We start from the raw sequence: 24,786 nt of genomic DNA on the forward strand, positions 1-24,786 counted from the left end.
AAGCCCCTGGACCCTGCTTGCAAGGGGAAACTGGTAAAGCAAGGCTTCAGATGTCTCTTTCTCCCTCTCTAACTCCTTCTCCCCTCTCAATTTCTCTCTGTCCTATCAAACTAAAAAAAGAAAAGGGGAGGGGAGGTCATCTCAAGTAGTGGATTTGTCCTGCAAGGGCAAAGTCCCAGAGATGATCCTGGTGACAATAATAAAAGGGGGGGGGGACACTGGAAGTAGCTTTCTGTTACCGTGGGCTTACCATGTGACTTCCCTCAATTTCGGTTTCTCCATCTGTGAAATGGGGACACTGGTGCGGCCCCATTCATGAGCTTCTGTGGATTCTGAGTAAGATGGTAACTATAAAAGAGCTCTGGGAATTCTTAAGAACCTGACAAGGCATGGGAAGAGACAGGTGGCACAGGCTTGCTGGGAGACCTGAGGATACCTATGGTAATGATATGCAAATCACACACTAGGCAGGTGTCAGGAGTAAGAGAACAACAGACGCAAGTGCCAGGCTCTAATGTGCCATGTCCCCTGGGCACAAGCCAGAGTCTATATATGTGCTGTTGCCACACACAGTCCCTGGCCCCTGCCCCCACCCCCGCCCCCACCCTCCATCCAGATGACTCAGTCTGCTTTCCAGATCTCAAGTGAAGAAAGTGGGTGGGGATGGGAGTAGAAAGAAGAGAGAGAGGCAGGTGCTAAGATGCTCTATGTGATGAAGAGCACGGCAGCAAGAAAGAAGAAAGAAACTCAAAAAGCCCAGTGAAGCCACAGGGGTTGGGGACGTGAATGCGGTGGAACAGATGCCAGTTCTGGTGAGTACACAGGGGTTTGAGAGAAGGGCCACTTGGGGTTCTAATCTGGAGCCCTTTGAATATTCTTGAAAGTCTGGAGGATGAGAGATAGCTCATCAGGCAGAGCATTCATTTTACCATGCTTGAGCACTTGGCTTCCAGTCTCTGGATGCCACATGGGAGCACAGGGGAAGCTTCACGAGCAGTGGGCAGCAGTGCTATGGTGTCTCTCCCGTCTGTGTCTCTTTCTATTTTTCTCTGTCTTTCTGTCTCTCACCCTCTATGAGAGAGAGAGAGAGAGAGAGAGAGAGAGAGACTGCTGGGAGCAGTCAAATCATGTAGACACAGAGGTCCAGGAAATTCTCTTTAGTTCCCCCTTGGATGTTTGCATGTTGTCTTTGAAGGTGATTTTTTGCTAAGGCTGAACCATTTGAAACTCCTGCCTCTAGCTTATATCTAGGAAGCTGCCCTCTGTCTAGGAGAGCAGTTTGGAGAGAAAGGGGCTATTGTGAGCTAGGCAGCTCCCTCCAAAAAGCACTTTCCACAGTCTTACCCCCTGGGGCAGGCGAGACAGAAAAGCTGGAGCACATCTCATGGCCCCAGGATAGGACCACTTGGGACTCCCAACCTCAAATTGGGTGTGGCTCATTTGCAGGTGCTTTCTGCCTCCAGGAGGTTAGTCTAGAAGAGACAGAACCACAGCTCCATGCACGCTAAGAGAAACTTAGAAACTTGGCAAGGTAGGAGTGCCAGGGAGAGTTGCTGGCTGACTTACCTGAGCAGAGAAGGGGAGCAATAGAGGTGCTTAAGACTTGAGTCCTAGGGACTGTGTGGTGCCACTCCTGGTTAAGCACATACATTGGCATGTGCAAGGACATGGGTTCAAGCCCCCACTCCCCACCTGCAGGGGGGAAGCTTCACAAGTAGAGAAGCAACTACTGCAGATGTCTCTGGGTCTCTCACCCTCTCTATTTTCCCCCTCCCATCTCAAATTCTCTCTGTCATATCAAAGAAGAAAAATAAGAATAAATAAAAAGAATTTTGAGTCTTAAGATCCGAAGCAGAGAGTATCAAGCAAACATCGTGTTCCCAGAGGCAGGAATAGCATGTGCACAGGTGAGTGGTGTGAGCAGTGGGCAAATGACAGGGAATGTGAAGGGGCAAGTAGAGGGAGGAGGAGAATGAGATCACAACAGCAGGAGCCGCAACAAGAGGTCTTGAATTCCAGGGCAGGGGTGGGGGGTGGGTGATTTACCTTGAAGCAATGAGGAATCTTGGAGCATTGTGAAAGATTCTAATCAGGGAATACAGGCAAGAGTGAGATCATGGTGGCATTTTGGGAAGATTACTGAACCTGTTAAGTGGGCCATAGGGAGGAAGATGGTGGCGGATTTATGGGGGGCCGGGTGGTAGTGAAGCAGCTTAAGCACACATGGCACGAAGCACAAGGACCTGCATAAGGATCCTGGTTCCTCTAGCCCTGGGCTCCCCACCTGCAGGGGGTCACTTCACAAGCAGTGAAGCAGGTCTGCAGGTGTCTATCTTTCTCTCCCCCTCTCTGTCTTTCCTTCCTCTCTCAATTTTTCTCTGTCTTTTCCAACAACAACAACAACAGCAATAGCAACAAAAACAGTAATAACAACAAGGGCAACAAAAATGGGGGGTGGAAATGGCCTCCAGGAGCAGTAGTGCAGGCACTGAGCCCCAGTGATAACCCTGGGGGCAAAAAAAAAAAAAAAAAGCAGGAGAAATAGCAAAGTTCTTATGCAAGAGAGACTCTCATGCCTGGGGCTCCAAAGTCTCAGGTTCAATCCCACACCACCATAAACCAGAGCTGAGCAGTGCTCTGGTAAAAAAAAAATATATATATATATATATATATATATATATATATATATATATATATAGTCATTATTCAGAGAGAGACAGAGGGAATTACTCTGGGTATGTGCAATGCTAGTCAAATTCAAGACTCTATGCTTCCAAATTCAACTGTGCCATTGCACCACCACCCAGGGCCACCATCCACAAAGATTTCTTTGCATTACTTCATCTTAGTTTCTCCACAGTCAACCTTTGCTAACACCAACATTCCCAAAGTAGAGATTAAACTAAACTGGGCTTGCGATAAAGGGAATCTTCTAAGGTCACGCAGCTTACACCCCAGAGCTGTGTGATTTCAGATCCCTTGTTCTGAGTCTCTGAGTTTGGGGTGAGCCCGTGGGCTCTGGATCTAGATTGCTAGGGTTCCAGTCCCATCTTCTCCAGGGCATGTATGTGGTGGTGAAAACTAACAGAAAGTGACAGCTGACACATGAACTCTGAACCCCAGTCCTTGGCTGTAAAACAAGGTGATGATAGTGTCTTCTTCATGGCATTGTGAGCACACCACTGAGTTGGCATATGCAAAATGCTGGGTACAATGCCTGGTGTGCCGTGGGCATCCTGGTGTGTGTCCTTGGCACCCATTCCTTAGCTTTGCTAATTTTCTAGACTAGCTCACAGAGTTGAGGACAATGCTTGATGATAAAGGCTGGAGTGCAGGAGCAGCTAAAAGGAAGAGATGCATAAAGCAAGGGATTAGAGTGGAAGGAGCACAGAGCATCCAAATCTTTTCTAGGGGTGCCACCCTGCTAGTACCTAGGAGCTCCTGACAGTGTAAATATGAAGAGAGAAGTCAGTTCCAGAGGGCAAATGCCCCATCAACAGAGGCCACTGTGCACTGCTGGGAAGGGGCCTGCATCTGCCTGAGCCATATAGTCAGCCAAGGTGAGAGAAGGAAGGCAGACAGCATAGAGCTGGCATGCCTTACTCTTTCTTTCTCCTTAAAATAAAAATCTCAGGGCCAGGTGGTGGTGCACCTGGTTGAGCGTACACATTACAGTACGCAAGGACACAGGTTCAAGTCCCTGGTCCCCAATTGCAGAGGGAAAGCTTTGCAAGTGGTGAAATAGTGTTTCAGGTGTCTCTCTGCCTCTCTATCACCCCCTTATCTCTTGATTTCTATCAAATCAAATAAAGATAATTAAAAATAAAAATAAATCTCTTTTCAATAGTACGAATAGCACTTATTTAAATGATTCTTCCATAACAGAAGACCCACTATAAAAGGTTGGACAATACAGAAAATTGAAAGGAAATGAGAGTCAGAAAAGGTTCATCCCCCAAAATATTAACATGTCTGTGTGTTCTCCTCTACAGTCATCACTATCACAGCGTTCATCTGTCTGTGTGTCTGTCCATCCAGTGTTGGTCCATCACCATCATCATATCTCTCTTCAAAGTGGCATCATAATAAACTTGATGATTTCCCATTACCTTTTCACATAGTGAGTGTCACTGAACTCTCCCCTGTTGACATTCTTTTGTGACATCTTTCTCTGTGTTTAGGGACTTATGGCCTCTGTTTTTTTTTAACCTTTCTGTTATAAAATAAAACAAAAGCAGAAGGCATACAACACAAAAGTTTATCTCTGTGAATTATAGTAAATGCTCTGTGACCTGGTTCAAGAAAGAGTATTTGGCCAAACTCCCAAATGTCCCCCTAGCCTGCCCTGCTGCACCTGCTTCCTCCACTGCAAATAGCAAGATTCTTAAGTGTGTGTGTGTGTGTGTGTGTGTGTGTGTGTGTGTGTATGTGAGTTACTCCTCCACACTTCTTTATAGTCTTATCACCTAAGTGGACATATTTAGACATTATAGTTTAGTTGACTTTTTAACAAAAATTTGATGACATTTAAGTTATTTTAGTCTACAAGGGTTTCCCCCCCCCCTTAGATCGCTACCAGTTTGACCTGTAGAATTTCCTACAATCTGAATTCTGCCCACTGCAGTCTAGTATGTCCTCCAACTTCTACAATTCTGCAAGTTGGCTTTGCTATCTGTGATTTGTTTTAAAAATAAAAACCTTTAGATTGCCTACCTTACTTATTAATTTATTTACTTATTCATTTGTTTTTAATTGCTACAGCAAACATCACTGAGGTCAACATCCATGTCTGTTACCCTTTGAATGCTTAGTGACAACACTGCTCTGATTGGACATGTCACCTCCCTATCCCCAGTACCCCTCAGCCAGGGATACTGTGGTCTCCCTTCATGGCAGCCTATCCAAACAGCTGCCCACAGCCATGTGTCCTCGCACTCTGGGTATTCCCCTCCCATCTGAGTTTGTGCCTTCCCGAGACCCTTTCCACATAGTCCAGCTTCTTGTCCATGCCCATGCATGGCCTGTATTTTTTTCTTTTAGATTTTTATTAGTGATTTAATATTGATTTACAAAATTACAAGATAACAGGGGTACAACTCCCCACCATTCCCACTACCAGAGCTCTGGATCACCAATCCCTCCTTTGTAAGCTACAGCAATTCTCCCAGGGCTGCAGGTATGGGCTAACTACAACTATCTGTCTATATTTGTATATATTTGGCCTTTTATAATTTTTTAGGTCCTATTTTCTCTTCTTTTCCAAGTCACACATATACCTATTACTATATCCAAATGTTCCTCCCTCTTTCCTCCTCTCTCTCCGGATCCTGATGGAGTTGGAGTTCAGAGCCCTCTGGTCATCTTTCTCCTATCATTTCTCCTCCACTGGGAGTATGAATCAAAATTATTTTGGGGGTACAAGAATGTAGGAGTTCTGGCTTCTGTAACTGCTTCTCCACTGGACATGGATGTTGGCAGGTTTATCCATACCCCCAAACTGTTTCTATCTTTCCCTAGTGAGGTTCCAGGACACATAGGTGAGGAGGTAGTCTGTCCCAGGAAGTCAGGATGAAATCATGATAGCATCTGAAACTTGGTCAGCCTATATTTTTCAAGCTTCAGCAACTCTGGGCTTAAGACTACCCCCAATGCAATGTGTGTCTGTGTCTTGGTATGTGGTTGAGAAATTTAAATGTTGAAAAAAATGCAACATTGCCAGTGCTATTTGTGGCCCAGCTCATATCCACCTGACCCACCTTTGCCTTTAGTTGCAGCTGTGGTGGCCACCTTGATATTTTCTAAGGCAGCAAGGAAGACAGTCAGGGGCATCAACAGGCAAGTGGCTGACTTTCTTTTTTTCTTTTTCTTTTATATTTATTTCTTTTAAAAAATATTTATTTATTCCCTTTTGTGGCCCTTGTTATTTTTTATTGTTGTAGTTATTGATCTTGTCATTGTTGGATAAGACAGAGAGAAATGGAGAAAGGAGGGGAAGACAGAGAGGGGGAGAGAAAGACAAACACCTGCAGACCTGCTTCACTGCTTGTGAAGCGACTCCCCTGCAGGTGGGGAACCGAGGGCTCTAACCGGGATCCTTGCATGGGTCCTTGCATTTTGCACCACCTGTGCTTAACCCTCTGTGCTACCGCCTGACTCCCTTCTTTTATATTTATTTATTTATAAAATAAAAAACAGAAAATATTGACAAAACCATAGGATAAGAGGGGTAGAATTCCACACATTTCCCACCACCAGAGTTCCATATCCCATCCCCTCCACTAAAAGCTTTCCTATTTTTTTTAAGCATCCTGTGTAAAATCCAACTCACCTCTTAAAATTCTGATTTCCTTGAGTTTAACTACTAGCAGTAATTATTCACAGTTGTTTGAGATGGAAAACATTAGGAATTAATGTGCACACCTACTAAGCAACAAGAAAACAATTTCTAGAAAATTGGAGTGCCAGGCGGTGGCACAGCTAGTTAAGCACTCATATTACGGTATCCAAGGACCTAGGTTCAAGCCCCTTGTCCCCTCCTGCAGGAAGCTTTCCTATTCTTTATCTCTCTGGGATCTATCCCAGGATCATTATGGGTTGCAGAAGGTGGGAGGTCTGGCTTTTGTAATTGCTTCTCCGCTGGACATGAGTATTGGCAGGTTGATCCATATTCCCAGCCCATTTCTATCTTTTCTTAGTGGGGCAGGGCTCCAGAGAGATGAGGTTCCAGGGTACATTGGTGTGGTTGTCTGCCAGGAGGGTAGTCAGATTGGTCATCATGGTAGCATCTGCAACTTAGTGTCTGAAAAAGCATCATGATATAAAGCAGAACCTAAAGGCAAGAATATAGCAGTTGAGATTTGAGGACTCTATTTTGGAAAAATCTAGGAAGTCTGTTTTAGATATATTACAAGGGGCCTATGACTTTACCAATTTTTGCCTGAGCCTGACAGCTAACACACAGGTAGGCCAAAGGTATTACATGGGGAGATGGTGCCAGGATTGGAAATAGGACAAGAAAGCTTCATCAGGGAAGAGGGTAGCTCCCAAATCTGGGGAAAGTATATAGATATTGTTAGCTGTAAACCCCATCGATTTGATCTGAGGCCAATATTCAGTGCAGGAGCCTATGTAACCTCTGCGTCCCTGTAGGTCTGAGCTTTCATTCTGTGATCATAGCTAGGAACGTGCTAGGTTGCACCCATTGCCAGACCCATCTTCCTTAAGTGGTAGAGGATTTTCGTCCAACCTCCCTTCCGAAAATGGGACAGTCCCTACCATTGCTGACCAGTGGCTGATTTTCAACCAAGCATCTAGTGCTAGGGCTGGGGGAGCAGTAGACACAGTCTCTGTCTGCCCTGGTTTAAAAAGACAATGTTTGGGAGCCAGGTGGCAACACAGTGGGTTAAGCACACGTGGCACGAAGTGCAAGGACCTGCATAAAGATCCCGGTTCAAGACCCCAGCTCCCCATCTGCAGGGGAGTCACTTCACAGGTGGTGAAGCAGGTTTGCAGTTGTCTATCTTTTTCTCCCCCTCTCTGTCTTTCTCTCCTTTCTCAATTTCTCTCTGTCCTATCCAGCAGCAACAACAACAACAATGGCAATAATAACAATAACAATAAGAGCAACAAAAGTGGGAAAAATGGCCTCTAGGAGCAGTGGATTCACAGTACAGGCACCAAGCCCCAGCCATAACCCTGGAGGAAAAAAAGACAATGTTCAGGGAGAGTCTACACATTTCCTTCTTTAAGGGTGTCCTTCTCTTATAGAATGACCATCTTGTGCCTTCTCTGGTGTTTGTTCCTCTTGTGTTTCTCAGTTTCCTTTACTCCAACTTCCTGGCTGTGCCTCTTGATTAAACTCCTGTCCTCCCACCTAGAGTCTGGGTCTCAGATTCTGTTGGCAAACTAACACGTTTAACTAGTATTTTGGGGAAGTCACAGCCTGGTGTCTAGGCTCACCAGAATTCTCAAGAAGTGAACAGTTTAAGAGTCCACACCAACAGGGCTAATACTTGTTGGGCCTCCATAGCAACAAGGATATTCTGTGCTTGGCAAACAGACTGTGAAGTAGGTGCCTGCACCTTCTGTTGCTGCTGACCAGGAGACTCGAGCCTGAGGAGAAGACTTATTTCTTCCCTCACACCTCCCCAGCACCCCCCAGGAGCTGGTAATTTGGATTTTAAAAAATGTTGGATGAAGAACAAGCTTCTTGAAGGCACATGCACTTATTTAAAAGGCTGTTGTCACTTTTTATTATAGAAACTCATCTGCAGAGGGGGCATTGGGAAGGTGGAAGACTTATTACTTCTCTGATAATGTAGCTATAAGTTCAGTTAGCATGTTCCTAGGTGATGTCTGTAGGAGGTACTGAACCAGAAGAGAGAGACTAAAGTGAGATTGTTGTGTTTTCACTGGGAGCAAGGGTTACGTTACTATGTTTGGTTCAGTGGAGTTTGTCTCATAATTTTTGTGCTTAATTTCTTTTGTTGTTGTCTATGTATATTTGGTAGTGGTTATTGTTTTGCTATTGTTCATTTGTTTTGCCTGATGTTTTTGTGGATCAGACATGTTCAATTTCACTGCTCTGGGTCACTTTTTTTTTTCATTCAGACATATATGGAGAGAGAGAGAGAGAGAGAGAGAGAAAGAGAGAGAGAGAGAGACTTCCCATGCTTTGCTGAGACTCAAGCCTGGGCTGCATGCATGACAAGGCATACAGCCTACCCGGTGAGCTACCATTGTGACCCTGTGTTTGTTTGTTTATTCCACTCAACTCTGGCTATTGGTGCTGGGGACCAAACTTGAGACCTTGCACATTCAAGTCAAGTGTACTATATTCCCACCCTATATTTACTTTATTTCTGTTTTGAATTAAATTTTCTTTTTTTCTGAATTTATTTTTACCAGAAAAAACATTATCTTTAAAGCTGAAAAAGATAATTTCATCAATAAAATGCTCTAAAATGTCAATGGAAAAATTAACTAGATCCCTTTCTAGAGACATGAAAAGCAAGTCACAGTGAAATAATAACAAATGGCCAATAGAAATCAAAATACATTATCCCTTTCTAGTGAACAAAGATGCAAATGAAAATGACAAAACCCATCTTTTTTCCTACAAAACTGACAAATATTTTAGGGTGTTTAAGTGCTTCAACAAACTGCTTTCTCCTTCCTCAAACACACCTTTTGTTTATTCCACTGGCAGAGTTTTTTGTAGACATGTGGTGACCCGGTTAGACACCACTGTCTACTACTGTGTAACACAGCACATCATGATGATTCATCGACAAACTATATATGTGATGGTGGTTCCTTTTTACAGCTTAGGTGGGTAATAGGCTATGCCATCTAAGTTTGTGTAAGTACATTCTGTGATGTTCATACAATGAGAAACTTCCCAACAACTCATTTCTCAGCATATATCCTTCATTAAGTAATGCATGACTGTATTCAATATGTATCCCAGGCTCCTTTGCAGTTGGATATGACCATATGACTACATCTTCACCAGAAGGAATATATATATTTAAAATAGTAATTTAATGGTGATTTACAAGATTTAAAGATGATAGGGATATAGTACCCACCACTAAAGTTCTTTACCCACACCCAAGTGGGAGGGGCTTAATGCTAGTTTCCCTAGTTGTATTAGTGAAGGTCTCAGCAAGAGAAAGTAACAGATTCAAACTGTGAAAATTGAGAATTACTAGAGAGGCAGCGTCAGGATAACTGAATAGAGAGGGTGTGTATATCATCCTTCCTCCCAGCATCAATATCAAAGCTATAACAATACATGGAAAAATATACGTAGATACAGACTTTCCATAGCAAGCAACAAATAGTTCAAAATCCAGTTGGCAGGGCAGAAAAAAAAATTCTCTCCAGAGATGTTAAAAAACCCTCCATGCAACAACTACTGAAATTGGAAGACAAGTATAAAGCACAGGATTAGAATCTGGAGAGTAGGAGGCAGGTTGTACCAAAATTCCTGCATCCCAGTTCTATTCCTGTAACTCTAAAACAATGGAAAATTAAAAACAGCAAAAAGGGAGTGGAGAATCAGGACAGCTTCCCTTCCCAACTATATGAGGAAGCTTGTCACTCTAGGGAAATCCATTTTGGAATTCAGTGTCCATATCAACAGACCCTGGGTGCAGGTTCCCAGCTAGCAGCCTGCCATAATTTGTGCCCTGGAAGACCTAGAGTATGCAGAATGTTCTCACTACCTAGACTGGGGCCCCAGCTTCATATCAGAAATGAAACCCCACCCATAACAACCTAGTGACTATTCAGCACTTACAACTGCAAGCTTCTGGTTGATACCCGTGCTTCAACATAGATAACCTAATCCAGGTCCTCACAGAATAGCAAGTTTAATGAGAAGATAAAGAAATTACCAGAACTGTTGAACCAAGATAGCAATTGCAAGAAAAAACCCAATTCAACAGAGCTATGTAAAACTCCTAAAGAGAACATCAAACATATGGTTCTAGGATAGTCAACAAAATGAGAAGTTCAATGGAAGAAAGCTTCAACAAAATCAGAGAAAGTACAAGAGAGGTCATAACAGAGTAATAAAGAATATAGTAGATGAGTTAAAATATGATATAAAGTTTACCAGCAGAAGAAATGAAGCCAAAGATCAAAGTGGTGAGCAGGAGGATAAGGTAGTAGAAATTATCAAGAATATCCTGCAAAAAGAAAAAAATAATTAAAACAAACAAAGCTAATATAAGATAGTAATGGAACAGCACCCACATGATAGGGGTACCAGAAGGAAGAAAAATAAATGGACATAATTCTTATTTGAAGAAATAATAACTAAGACCTTCCCTCAAACGAAAGAAGGAGATTAAAAAATCTAATACAGGAAGATCTAAGAGTTCCAAACAAAATAGACCCAAAGTGAAACACACCAACTATACACAATTATTAAAATGGCAAAGATAAAAGAAATTTAAAAGCATCAAGAAAAAAGTCAAGGATCAACTACGTGGGGACCTCTATGAGACTGTCACTGGGGGAGTATGGCAGTAGCACAGTGGCTTAAGAGCACGTGGCTCAAAGTGCAAGGACCAGCATATGGATCCCGGTTGGAACCCCTGGGCTCCCCACCTTCAGGGGAGCCGCTTCACAGGTGGTAAAGCAGGTCTGCAAGTGTCTATCTTTCTCTCTCCCTCTCTGTCTTCCCTCCTTTCTCCATTTCTCTCTGTCATGTCCAACAATGACGACCTCAATAACAACAACAATAACTACAACAATAAAAAAACAAAGGCAAGAAAAGGGAAAATAAATAAATATAAAAATATTTTTTAAAAAGACTATCACTGATTTTATAACAAGAAACCTAAAAGTGATAAAAACCTAAAAGTGAGAAACAATTGGCATGATATATTCAAAGTTTTGAGTAGAAAAGACTCGAGTATTCTGTCCAGCTAGGTTATCACAGAGATTTGAAGGAGTGATGAAGAGCTTTTCAGACAAACAACAGATAAAGGAATTTATTGCCACTAAATTGGCCATACAAGAAATACAAAAGGAAGTTACATTAAAGGAAAATATAGGATGACTTCACTCACATGGGGGCAAATAAAGAAACAAGGCAAGGAAAATAAGCTAATGAAGTCAAAACTTCAGACTTGGGCAACAGAACAAAAGTTATCAGAGGCAACTGGAGAAAGGACTGGGTTGCAAGGGTGGAAGAGATTCAGTGGACTTTGGCAGAGGGATATTGTAGTATGGTGGTAGATTTGTGGGATAAAGTAATTTAAAGACATGAGGAATTGTACCTTTAGAATATTTATAGCCTTCTAAACCATTATCTCATAAGAAAATTAATCTTGATTTAAAAATTAGGAAATAGTGGTCCAGGAGGTGGTAAAGTGGATAAAGTGTTAAGATTCTCAACCATAAGGTCCTGAGTTTGATCCCTGGCACCATATGTACAGTGATGGCTGGTTCTCTCTCTCTCTCACTCTCTCTCTCCTCCTATCCTTATTAATAAATAAAATATTAAAAATAATTAAAAAGTTGAAGAATACTAAATACAGGAATAAATCACAAAATGATATGAACAATGTAAACTAGAGAATTTAAAAGGACTTTGTCACTGATACTGGGAATTAAATCCTTGCAATTTCCCGAGCAGTGTCTTTGTTATTCATGATGGGATTCTCAGACTACACCTCATAGTTTATGCTGATGAAGTGACTCTGGTGACTCAAGATGGAGGTTGACAGTGCCAGAAAGATCAATCACTTGTGTTGAGGTTTGGGATTCTGTGACTCATGATATCAGTTCTTCTTCTAGAGAGAGATGAGGGATAGAAATCGAGTTCAAAATGCCAATCATTTGATAAATAGTGTCTACACAATAAAACCTCAATGAAATAAAAACTTTGAAAACCAAAGTGAGCCTCTCTGGCTGCTTAAGCATATTGTCACTCTTTAATGTGCTAGGAGGATAAATGCACCACTGAGGACAATGGACAATTAATAATTGGAATCTATTTGGATGGTCTTGCTAGTCATAAATATACTGTTATCCTAAATTCTTTAAATTTTTCTAGTAATCAAATCTCTAGATTTGTAACCAACTGACCATAAGTCAGTCTGGCTTGGGGGAACCCTAAGCAGTAGATGGTATCTGAAGTGAGAGCATCCTTGTGGAAGAATATGCTTTTGTGAAGTTTAGCTCAACTCAGGGTAGCTGGTGTTAGAAGTTATTGCAGACAGGGTTTTTTTTTAAAGTATAGGCTAACAACAGGGAGCTATTATCTTCTTAAATCTTAGAAGTAAGCAAATACAGAACCCAAAGGGATTTCTGTGGAGTAGGCCATCAGATGAGAGCTATGGTTTTCAATAAAGGGTTGCAGGTAAACTTTGGCAGGAAGAAAGCCGGGGAACTAGACATTCTAATCCATTTACTCTTTCCTTCAGTCTCTTGCTGAACTAAAACTGGAAGGGAAATCAATAGAGGACATTTCCCAAGGCATAGAACAGCGTAAATAAAGTTAGGAAGTAGATGTCAAGGAACTAATATCCAACACACTTGCCCAAAACAAAATCACTTGCTCTGTATTGCTTTCATTCTCCTTTCTTGTAGAATATAATCAAAGGACTGGCAATATAGCTAACCTGGGAAGCTGCCTGGTTTGTCATGTGCACAACACAGGTTTGATCCCCATTTCACAACCTTTCATAATCTGTGCCCTACTAGATGTAGAATATGCACTGTACCATCGCTGTCTAAACTGGGGCCCCAGCCACATATAAGAACAGACCATTAGTAACCTAGTGACTGACCGCTGGGGACTCACAGCCCTGAACCCTGGGGGAAGTCTAGGTACTATGGGCTCTCAATATCTCTCTCTCTCTCTCTCTCTCTCTCTCTCTCACCATGTCTCTGTTTCTCTAAGTCTGGGAAAATCAGTCCCAGTGGTGAAGCCTCAGTGACTATAACAACAACAAAAATCAAATGAAGACCTGAAAGAATTTAATCATAGATTTGGAAACAAACCACTGAAGAATGTAGAACATGTGACGAACTACAGCTTTTGAGTATGTTCAAGGAGACTGCCTCCTTGATCTGGTTTTTCTTGAGTTTAGATTTACTAAGTGATTTAAAAGTTTAAATGTCCATCTTTTCTGAGCAAGTGCATTTTTCTCATCTCTTTGCCTCTGCAGCTTATCCTATTACCCAAATTTATATCATTTACAGAGGAGTGATAATGCAGGATCTCTAATACACTATGGGAGAGAGGGTAAGTAAGCACAATATTCTTTTTTTTAAAAAAATCTTCATTTATTTATTGGATAGAGACAGCCAGAAATCAAGAAGGTAGGGAGAGATGGTGAAGGAGAGAGACAGAGACACAGCTACAACTCTGCTTCACCACTCACAAAACTTTTCCTCTGCAGGGGGAACCAGGAGTTTGAACCCAGATCCTTGTACATTGTAACATGTGTGTTCAACCAGGTACATCACCTCCCAGCTCCCTAAGTACAATATCTTTGTACTATGTGCAGTTAACCAGACGTGTCACTACCTGCCCCCTCCCCCCACCCTGTACAAGATTCTTAAAGGCAGTTTGACAAGATTTATCAGAACTTTTAAAAATTTATATCGCTTAACACCGTGATTTTATTTTTTGGAGTTTATTTTCAGAAAAAAAGTTCACACACACACACATGTTTATAATTTTCATTAAAAAAAGAAAAGGAACAACTCAAAATATGAAAATAAAAGAATGATTAATAAATTATCTTCTATCCATACACAATGCTATGTGATGCCACCTGTAAAAAATATACACACAGGGAGTCGGGCTGTAGCGCAGCGGGTTAAGCGCAGGTGGCGCTAAGCTCAAGGACCGGCGTCAGGATCCCGGTTCGAGCCCCCGGCTCCCCACCTGCAGGCAGGTCCCTTCACAGGCGGTGAAGCAGGTCTGCAGGTGTCTGTCTTTCTCTCCCCCTCTCTGTCTTCCCCTCCTCTCTCCATTTCTCTCTGTCCTATCCAACAACAACGACATCAATAATAACTACAACAATAAAACAACAAGGGCAACAAAAGGGAATAAGTAAAATAAAAAAAAAAAATATACACACAGAGAATTTTTTTATGAGAAAATGTTAATTTAGTGTTAAGTGAAAAATTAAGATGTACAATTATCTTATCAATTAGGTCAGTACAGTAGTCAGGGAAAGGCTAAAAGAAATATACCACAGTGTTAATAATGATTGTCTCTGATTTGTGGGCAATATCTTTCCCATTATTTCTACTTTTGTTGTATATATGACAAAATGTCCTGTTGCAAAGTATCATCTCTGTTTACTTGAATTTAATTAATATCATGCAATTTTTTATTTGCCTTTTATAGTACCTGAACTTAGACAAGTCTCTGAGACCTGCCCATTTTCATTCTCTCCTTGATAGACTATGCTTCACATGATAGAATGTGCTTTACATTCATAATTTTGGATTCCCCTCAGCATTCACTCAAGATTGCAGAATGTTCCACTGTGCATCACAGCTACTCTGATTCTGACTCTTACAAATACATGACTTCTGGTCCTATTCTACTTTGTAACAAATCTTTCTTCTTATTCTCCTCCTCATCCTCCTCCTTATCCTCCTCCTCCTTCTTTTTAGATAGAAACTAAGATAAAGAGGAGAGAGAAAGAGAGAGAGGGAGAGAAAACAGAGAGCGATGTCTGCAGCACTGCTTCACTACTTCTGAAGTTTCTGGCTGCTGGCAGGAAGCAGGGGCTTGAACCCAGGTCCTTGTGCATAGTCATGTATGCACTCTATGGACTGTGCCATTGCCCAGCCCCCTACAAAACAAATCTAAAGACTTTCCTTTAACATTTATTTAGTTCCTAACTATTCTTTTCGCATTACTTAGTATGGTGGGTTCAGTTTACAAGGCGCATCTCTGACAACTATCCAAATTTTGGTCCATGGTGACAATGGTGGCAGGGTGGAAAGTGGCAGATCAGGGATCTACTGGAAAATGCAAATCAATTTTCAGCACCAAGGAGAGCTCAGAGGGAGCCTCACTCCAGGTTGAACTCCTGCTGATAAAAACCTTTTATCTTGGAAACCTTTTGAATTCTCCCGGAAGGTCACATCCACAGGAAAGAATGGTGTATTCCCAGGTTGTCAAATATTTTCATTTTCTTAATGTTAAATACAATGAGCTGTAGAGGCTGCTGAAAGTGTTCTATTGAAGAGAACCACACAACCTTGTAGAGTTCAGCAGAAAATTGTTCTAGGATTGATTGATGAGGTCTGCTACAAGTAGTGGGATGTTTGCTAAGCACTTGCCAATTTTAGTCTAGTTCAGTCCTTAGGGTACACAAAGAAATTTTTCTTTTTTTCTTTCTTTTTTAATTGTTGTTATAGCTGTTGTTGTTGCTGGATAGGACAGAGAGAAATCGAGAGAGGAAGGGAGGACGGGGGTGGGGGGGAGAAAGACACCTGCAGACCTGCTTCACCACTTGTGAAGCGACCCCCCTGCAGGTGGGGAGCCGGGGGCTTGAGCCAGGATCCTTACCCTGGTTCTTGAGCTTTGCGCCATGTACGCTTCACCCACTGTGCTACCGCTTGGCAGCCAAGAAATTTTTCTATATGTGTACATATCTATTTATTTTTCCCTTTTTGGTTTACTATTAGTTTTATTTTTTTATCTTTATTTATTTATTGGATAGAGACAGCCAGAAATCAAGAGGGAAGGGAATGACAGAGAGGGAGAGAGATACCTGTAGCCCTGTTTCACCACTTGTGAAGCTTTCCCCCTGCAGGTGGGGACCAGGGGCTCAAACCCAGGTCCTTAAATATTATAACATGTGGGCTCAACCAGGTGTGCCAACACTCAGTGCCAATTTACTGCTGGTTTTTTTAAAAATGTAATGCAGATTTTGCTGACTTGAGATTATGACAATATAGTCTCCTAAAGCAATTGTAATTATTTAAAAAAATATTATAGGTTTCAAAGGTCTATTCATATCTTCCCTCATGGGTACTATAGTATTTTAATAACTGTAACTTTTTGATAGCTTTTAGTGAAAACACCAAATATTATTTAAAAAATATTTTTCTATGTTTCTTTCTTCAATAAACTTTGAAATACACTTGAAGAAATCTTCTTAGAAGTTTAATTGGGATTGCATTAAATTTGCAAATTAGTTAGGAGAAAGAAGATTTTTAAAAGATTTATTTTTTTCCACAAAGGGTTAAATCAGCTTACACTCCCGTCAACAGTGTAGAATTACTTTTTTCCACTGCATCTTCACCAACACTTGATGTTTCTGATCTTTTTAATGTATGACATTTTCCCAGGTGTTAGGTGGTTTCTCATTGTTGACTTACATTTCTCTGTTAATTCATGGCTTTGAGCATTTTTTTTTCATATGTCTATTGGCTATTTGAGTGTTGTTGGGAAATTGTGCAGATGTGGTTGAGTTAGGCAGGACCCAGAAACCACCATATTTCCATGCAAGTATTATTATTTACATATCAATCTTCTGCCTTGTTTTAAAAATGATTCCTCTGCCACCATGTTATCCCCTCAGGGTATTGCCTGTTCCCACCAGCTAAAACTATAGCAACCGTAACTAAGGAAGTTCCCAGAATGCCTTTTTCTTTTCTCCACCCTCTTCCCTAGCCAATTCTATCCCAACTTGCCACTTCCGTTTTTACCCTATAAAACCCACTGCTGTTCCTGGTTTCTCTCTCTTTCTCTTCCATGTCCTGACCTGGAGAAGACCTGGAGAAGGGCTGGCGTGCACAGCAGGAGGAGGCCATTTTGCTAGCTCCACGTGGCCTAAACCCGCTCACACCCCACTCTGGGGCTCCTGCATGAATAAAGATTTGCGTCCCGCTCCACCACGAGTTCCTGGTCTCTCTCCTGTGATGCAACCCCAACAGAGTGTCTTCTCTGGTGAAGAGTCTGTTCATATCTTCTATTTTTAATGGGGTTGTCTTTTGTTTTTGTTGTTATTGCTGAGTTTTGTGAGTTCTTTATATAGCTTGCTTACTAGTTCTTTGTCTGATGTATGGTGTATAAAGATCTCTCATTCAATAGGGTCTCTTTTAGTTTTGGTGATGATTCTGTTTGCTATGCAGAAGCATTTCAGTTTGATATAGTTAATTTAATTTCACTGGTTTATTTTTGCTTTTGTTTTCCTTATTGGACTTGAATCTCCAGGGATCTTTCCAAATCAGACATCATGATTTTCTTCCTGCTTATTTTTTTTCTATGTATTTTATGGTTTATAATCTAACATCCAAGACTTTTACCCATGCTGTGTTGATGTTTATATTATGTGCTCTTAACCCAGTGTTACTGCCCACCAGCCCCCCAGTTGATTTTTGTGCACAGTGACATGAGGTGATACTGTTTCACTCTCTATGTATCTCAATACAAATTCCCTAGCACTATTGATTGAAAAGACTCCTTCCATTTAGTGTTCTAGATCTCTTTGTCGTAAATTGATTGTCCATAAGTGTGAGGGGAAAACATTATTATTCAAAAAAAAATTTAGCTTGATTTATTTAATTTTATAGGAGAGAAATTGAGAGGGAAAGGGAATAGAGAGGGAGAGAGACAGAGAGACACCTGCAGCCCTGCTTCACTGCTTGTGAACCTTTCCTCCTGCTGCTGGGGACCAGCGTCTTGAACCCAGTTCCTTGTGCACTGTAATGTGAACACCTACCTAGTGTGCCACAAGCCAAAACCCCAACAGATTATTTTTAATGATATAAAATCTTCCCCTTCTCACTTGAGGAAGACTGATCCTGAAATGAGTGCAGCCTATGATGTTCTGAGCTATGACCATGAACTGCGAGCTCAGATTGGGACTGAGAAGTTAAACAGGTTCCTGTGCTAAATATAATTATATATGGACCCTGGGTAAGATCAATGTAGTTAACAGTTAATTATATTTATTTATTTTAAATTTTTTTTCCTTTTGTTGCCCATATTGTTTATCATTGTTGTTGTTATTATTGTTGTTGTTATTGCATAGGACAGAGAGAAATCAAGAGATGAGGAGAAGTGGTCCAGGAGGTGGCGCAGTGGATAAAGCACTGGATTTTCAACCATGAGGTCTTGAGTTCAATCCCTGGCAGCACATGTACCAGAGTGATGTCTGGTTCTTTCTCTCTCTGCCTATCTTTCTCATGAATAAATAAATTCTTTTAAAAAAAAGAGAGATGAGGAGAAGACAGAGAGGAGGGGAAGACAGAGAGGGGGAGAGAAAGATAGATACCTGCAGACCTGCTTCACCACCTGTGAAGCGACTCCCCTGCAGGTGGGGAGCTGGGGGCTCAAACCAGGATCCTTACACCGGTCCTTGTGCTTCACCCCATGTGCGCTTAACCCACTGCACCACTGCCTGGCTCCCAATTATATTTATTTCCCCCCCAAGTTTAGGAGCTACTCTTGCCCTAATCCAGCTTTCAAATTCTATTCTCAACTCTGACACCATCCTACCAAATTATATTGTTAATCCACCTTCATGTTAGCTATCAAGATCAAGCAGAAATTACTAAAGTCATGCATAGGCCCCCAAAGAAGATAACTAAAGTAGTTATCCTAGAAGCAATTCCACACCTTCTACCTTTTGTACCCCATAAAGAATTTTGGTCCATATTCCCAGGAGGGTAAATGTTAGGGGAAGATGACCAGAGAGCTCTGAACTCCAATTCCATCAGGACTGAGAGAGAGAAGAGGAAAAAAGGAAGGACACTCAGAAGTAGCAGGTGTGACTTACAAAGGAAGAAAAGGCTGGACCATAGGAAAAATAGTCAAATAAATAAAAACTCTGGTGGTGGGAAAGGTGTGGAATTACACCCATCCTGTTATCTTACAATTTTGTAAATCAATATTAAATCACTAATAAAATTTTTTAAAAATCTTCTCCTTCAGAAACGCTATGTATATTTCTTTTTTTTCTTTTCTCTTTCTTTCTTTCTTTTTTTTTTTTTTTTTTTTTACCAAAGTCCTGATCAGCTTTGGCTTATGGTGGTGCAAGGGATTGAACCTGGGACTTCAGAGCCTCAGGCATGAGAGTCTCTTTGCATAATCATTATGCCATCTACACCTGCCCCCTATGTGTATTTCTTTCTTTTTTTATGGTAGTGGATCTTATTTATTTATTTTTCATTTTTCCCTTTATTGGGGGATTAATGTTTTGCATTCTACAGTAAATACAATAGTTTTTATATATAGAACATTTCTCAGTTTCCCACATAATAATACAACCCCCATTAGGTCCTCTGTTATCATTTTCCAGGACCTGTACTCTCCCCCCACCCTCCACCCCAGAGTCTTTTACTTTGGTACAATACATCAACTCTGCTGTGTATTTCTTTATTATTATTATATTTATTTATTGGATAGAGACAGCCAGAAATTGAGAGGAGAGAGAGAGAGAGAGAGAGAGAGAGAGAGAGAGAGAGACTTGCAGCCCTGCTTCACCATTTGCAAAGCTTTCCCCCTGCAGGTAGGGACCAGGGGCTTGAACTCAGGTCCTTGTGCATAGAAACATGTGTGCTAAACTGGTGCTCCACCACTTGGACCAAACACTATGTGTATTTCTTTGGCTTTATTTACGTAGACAAATTTGTGTACTTTTTCATAGAGACTATACACATTTTTTTCTTAAGATTTGTTTCCTTACCTAGTAAGGACAAAGAGAGAGAAATACTGGCATTTACTGTGCTGGGAATCAACTCAGGACCTTACACTTGAAAGTTCTACATTGAATCACTCTGGGACTGCTGTGTATATTCCTTTTAAGTTTATTCCTGAATATTTTATAATTGGGTAGAGGGGAACGAGCATCTTTATTAACTACATTCTTAAATATCTATAAGGTTTCTTTCTCCTCCTTCTTTCCTTCCTTCCTTTCTTCCTTCCTTCCTGTCACTAATGGAACCTCATCACTCCAGGCTGACTTTTTCAGATAAAAAGAGAGGTTGAAGAAGAGAGGGAAAGACACCACAGCTCCAAAGTTTCCCCTAGTGTAGTGGAGGTTGGACTGGAACCTGGCTCACATGCACACCCTGGTACTTTTTTTTTTTGCCTCAGGGGTTATTGCTGGAGCTTGGTGCAGGTACTATGTATGAATCCACCACTCCTAGAGGCCTTTTTTTTTTTTTTTTCTATTTTATTCCATAGGACAGATAAAAATTGGCATGGGAGAAGGAGATAGAGAAGGAGTGAGAAAGAGAGAGGCAGAGGCCTGCAGATCTGCTCCACTGCTCGTGAAATGTCCCTGCTGGACGTAGGGAGTGGGGACTCATACCTGGGCCCTTGCACAGAGCTGGTTTAACAGGCTCTATTCAGTGATTGCCAAAAGTTAGAATTTTTTTTTACCTGCTTTTTAAGTCCCTTGGTTTTAAAGAAAAGTTTGTCTTTTATAAGCACATTATATCTGAACAACAACAACAAAAAAGGTAATTTGAGATTCTGGATGATCTAGATTTCTTCAGAAAGGATTTTTTTTTTTATGTAGCACCAGGACCTCACACATGCATAATACTATGGCTGAGCAGCCTCCACAAACCAACTTCGTCTTTACTTCTTTGAGAGAGAGAGAGAGAGAGAGAGAGAGAGAGAGAGAGAGAGAGAGAGAGAACACAGCACTGTTCCACCATTCTGTGCTGCCGTTTCTCCAGGGAGCTTCCCTGACACTGTCTGTGGTACTCCCATGTGGTGCTAGCACTTAAACCCAGGGCTTTGTAATCAGTTGTGTATGCTCTACTCGATATGCCATCGCCTGGCTCCTGGAGACGATGTTCTTTTGCTCCTGGCAGACAGTGAAGCTCAAGTCAGATGGCTTGCTTCTAATCAGAGATTGAGATGATTAAAACTTGGATTTCCTCCTGCCAAAAATGGGTCTATTTCCAGTATAAATTTAAAGGAAGTTCAAAGTACTTCCCCCAACACTCACAAGTCCTAAACAATTTTTGTCCCCCTGCCCTCTAAGACTGCTGAAAATTCTATTCAGCTTCGAGGCATTTAAGCTGCCACTTCAATTTTTGAATTAGCAAATGCCTTAAGTAGGCATGTGCTGCCAAATGCTGGGCTTGCCTAGATTATCTTCTTCCTCCTTCAGATTTTGGCCTCAAACTTTCACTTCCTGGTACAGTTCCAATGCTTTCAAACAGACTTTTAAATCCAAATCTTTGGGTTATTTTTTTCTCAGTGGGAGGACTGATCCAAAGTAAAGTATTCGGGCTTTGCTGAATGTAGAATGCTGCCACTAATTTTGAAATACTACTATTTTCTAAATGCTTTCAGGTTTTTTTTTTCCTCCAGAATTACTTCTGGGGCTCTGTGCTAGCACTACAAATCCACCGCTCCTGGTGACTATCCCCACCTCCACTTTATTGAATAGGACAGAGAGAAATTGAGAGAGGAAGGGGAGATAGAGAAAGATAGGCACCTACAGACTAGCTTCACTGCTTGCAAAGCTTCCCTCCTTATAGCAAGGGAGTCCAGGGCTCAAACCCAGATTCTTGAGCAGGTCCTTGCACTTCGTAATATGTGTGCTTAACCAGGTGTGCCCAGCCTCCAATTTTTGTTTGTTTATTTTTTAATTTTTTATATTTATTTATGTATTTCCCTTTTGTTGCCCTTATTGTTTTTATTGTTGTAGTTATTATTGTTGTTATTGATGTCATCATTGTTATATAGGACAGAGAGAAATGGAGAGAGGAGGGAAAGACAGAGGGGGGAGAGAAAGATAGACACCTGCAGACCTGCTTCATTGCTTATGAAGCGACTTCCCTGCAGTAAATCTTTATTTATTTGATAGAGACAGCCAGGAATTGAGAGGGAAAAGGGCAAAAGAGAAGGTGAGAGACAGAGAGACACCTGCAGCTCTGCTTCATCACTCACAAAGCTTTCCCCATGCAGGTGGGGACTAGAGGCTCAAACCTGGGTCCTTGCGCATTGTAACATGTGCATTCAAACAGGCGTGCCACTGCCTGGCCCCTGTTTATGATACTTTTATTCAATATTTCTCAAACATTTAGTCATTTTCTAGAAGTTAAAATATACTGTCACCTTTGTGGATTTATTTAATTAATTTACTTAATTTACCATCAGGGTTATCACTGGGCCCCTGTGTGTGCATAATACATACACTATTCTGGGCAGCCAATTTTCCTTTTTTTTTTCTCTTCATTATTTATTTTGTAGATAGAAAGAAATTGATAGAAGGTGGTAGTACAAGGACCAGTGTAAGTATCCCAGTTAAAGCCCCTGGCTTCCTACCTGCAGGGGAGTCACTTCACAAGCGGTGGAGCAGGTCTGCAGGTGTCTGTCTTTCTCTCCCCCTCTCTGTCTTCCCCTCCTCTCTCCATTTCTCTCTGTCCTATCCAACAACGACTACAACAATAAAATAATAAGAGCAACAAAATGGAATAAATAAATAAATGTAAAAATATTTTAAAAAGAAGGTGGCAGAAGTCAGGATAACAGGTGACACATCTGGTAGAGTGCAGGTGTTACCATGTACAAGGGCCTGAGTTCAAATTCCCAGTCCCCCCCCCCTGCAGGAGAGAAGCTTCATGAGCAGCAGAACAGTGCTACAGATCCCCCCCTCTCTCTTTCTCTCTCTTTCTCTCCTCCTTCTATATCTCTCTGCCTCTCACCATTATCAAAAAGAAATAAAAGGAAAAAAATGGTGACATCATGCAGTCACAGAGCTCCAGTGATAACCTAGTGAGGGAGAATGTGGCAGAAGCGATACTCTGAACTCCTTGCTGAGCCTTAACAAGGCCCAGCTGCTTGCAGTTTTGTGTTTTAGCAAACCTGCTGATAGGAAGCAGAGAAATTCACATGTCTTCTTGGACTGTCCACCCAGGTCACTGACAGACTGCAGCCAAGTGAGTGTTGCTACAGGATGCCTTCCATATGGAGAGCCTAGCGGAGCTCTGAGAGAGTTCTAGATCCAGAGAACACTGAGAAGTAAGTCACTGCTATTTAGTGCTCCTAAGTTTTAGAGTTGTTTGGTATTCAGCAAAACAGAGCTAAACAGTTTCTCCCATCTATTCAAACCTTTACACCATATTTGTTGATTAAATTGTATGCTTTCCTATAATTGACTTCTGGGAATTCTTCCTAATTCTGAATAGGGATTCTTTATTAAATGTGCTGTTTGAAAATGTTTCCTCCCAGTTTGATATTCATTCTCTCCTTGCCTTTTAATTTTTTTATTAACAGAGCTATTGCTGGGGTCTAGTGCCTGCACAAATCTACCATTCTTGATGGCCATTACTTACTTAATTATTCACTTATTTCTCTATCTTTTGACAGGGTGAAAGACAGAGAAAAATAGAAAAGGAAAGAAAGAGAAAGAAAAAGAGAGACAGAAAAGAGAGAAACCTGCAACTATGCTCCATCACTTGTGAAGTTTCCCCCAAGCAGGTGGGAACTGAGAGCTTTGGATATGGTACCACATGCACTCTACCAGGTGAATTACCATCAGGCCCCTGCCATCTCAGTCTTTAAGAGTAAAAGTTCTAAATTTTAATGAAATTCAATTTATAAAAAATTTCTTCTTTCTTTGTGTGAATATGTCTCGCCATTTCACCATTCCTGGCCTTTTTTTCTTTTTCTTTTTTTTTTTTTTTTTTTGGTTCCCAGATAAAGAGAGTCAAAGGCAGAAAGACAGAAGGAGAGAGGGAAAGAAATCATAGCGCCAAAATTTCCTCCAGTGAGCTGGGGGCCAGACTTGAGCCTGGGTTGTGCTCGTGACAAAGCAGCAACTCTCCGACGTGAACTATCTCACCGGTCCTCTCAAAATTTTCTTCTTTTTCTTCTACACATCAAGTGATTGGTGTCATAGTTGACAAAATTTTGCCAAGGTGTAGTCTAGGCTCAAATTCTTGTACAATATGGGAGATGCTATATTATTAGAGAAAGTTCTCTTCCTTTTTTTTCTGTTTGTTTGACTCTAGCTCACTGTTTATAGCTATCATTATCTATTGATCTGTCTGTCACTGGCCATCTTTCTATCTAAATGAAAAAAACAAGCAAACAACAGTTTGGAGTGGTGAAATCATGTGTACTTGAGATCCTGACTCTACACACACAAAACAGAATAACATTTTGAATCATCTCATCCTGCTTAATTTTTTTACTAGAATTGTTTGAATCTGTAGATCAGTTTGAAGAGAATTAAAACATTAATTTGAGTTGTTCAATACATGAACATGAAATTTATCTTCCTTTTGAAGACCGTCATTGATTTCTTTCTTTAGTATTTT

At 41.2% G+C, this 24,786-nt stretch overlaps 1 long non-coding RNA gene across 1 annotated transcript in view; it reads left to right on the forward strand.

Moving 5' to 3' along the window:
- The first annotated feature begins 685 nt into the window (after positions 1-685).
- The window catches only part of LOC132540770 (uncharacterized), a 77,443-nt gene continuing 53,342 nt past the window's right edge, over positions 686-24,786 (forward strand). The window contains exons 1-2 of the long non-coding RNA XR_009551914.1: positions 686-812; positions 23,382-23,485. This is a non-coding gene — a long non-coding RNA (uncharacterized LOC132540770). The remainder of the gene's footprint in view (positions 813-23,381; positions 23,486-24,786) is intronic.

This window comes from Erinaceus europaeus, chromosome 10, assembly GCF_950295315.1.
Source record: "Erinaceus europaeus chromosome 10, mEriEur2.1, whole genome shotgun sequence".
NCBI lineage: Eukaryota > Metazoa > Chordata > Mammalia > Eulipotyphla > Erinaceidae > Erinaceus > Erinaceus europaeus.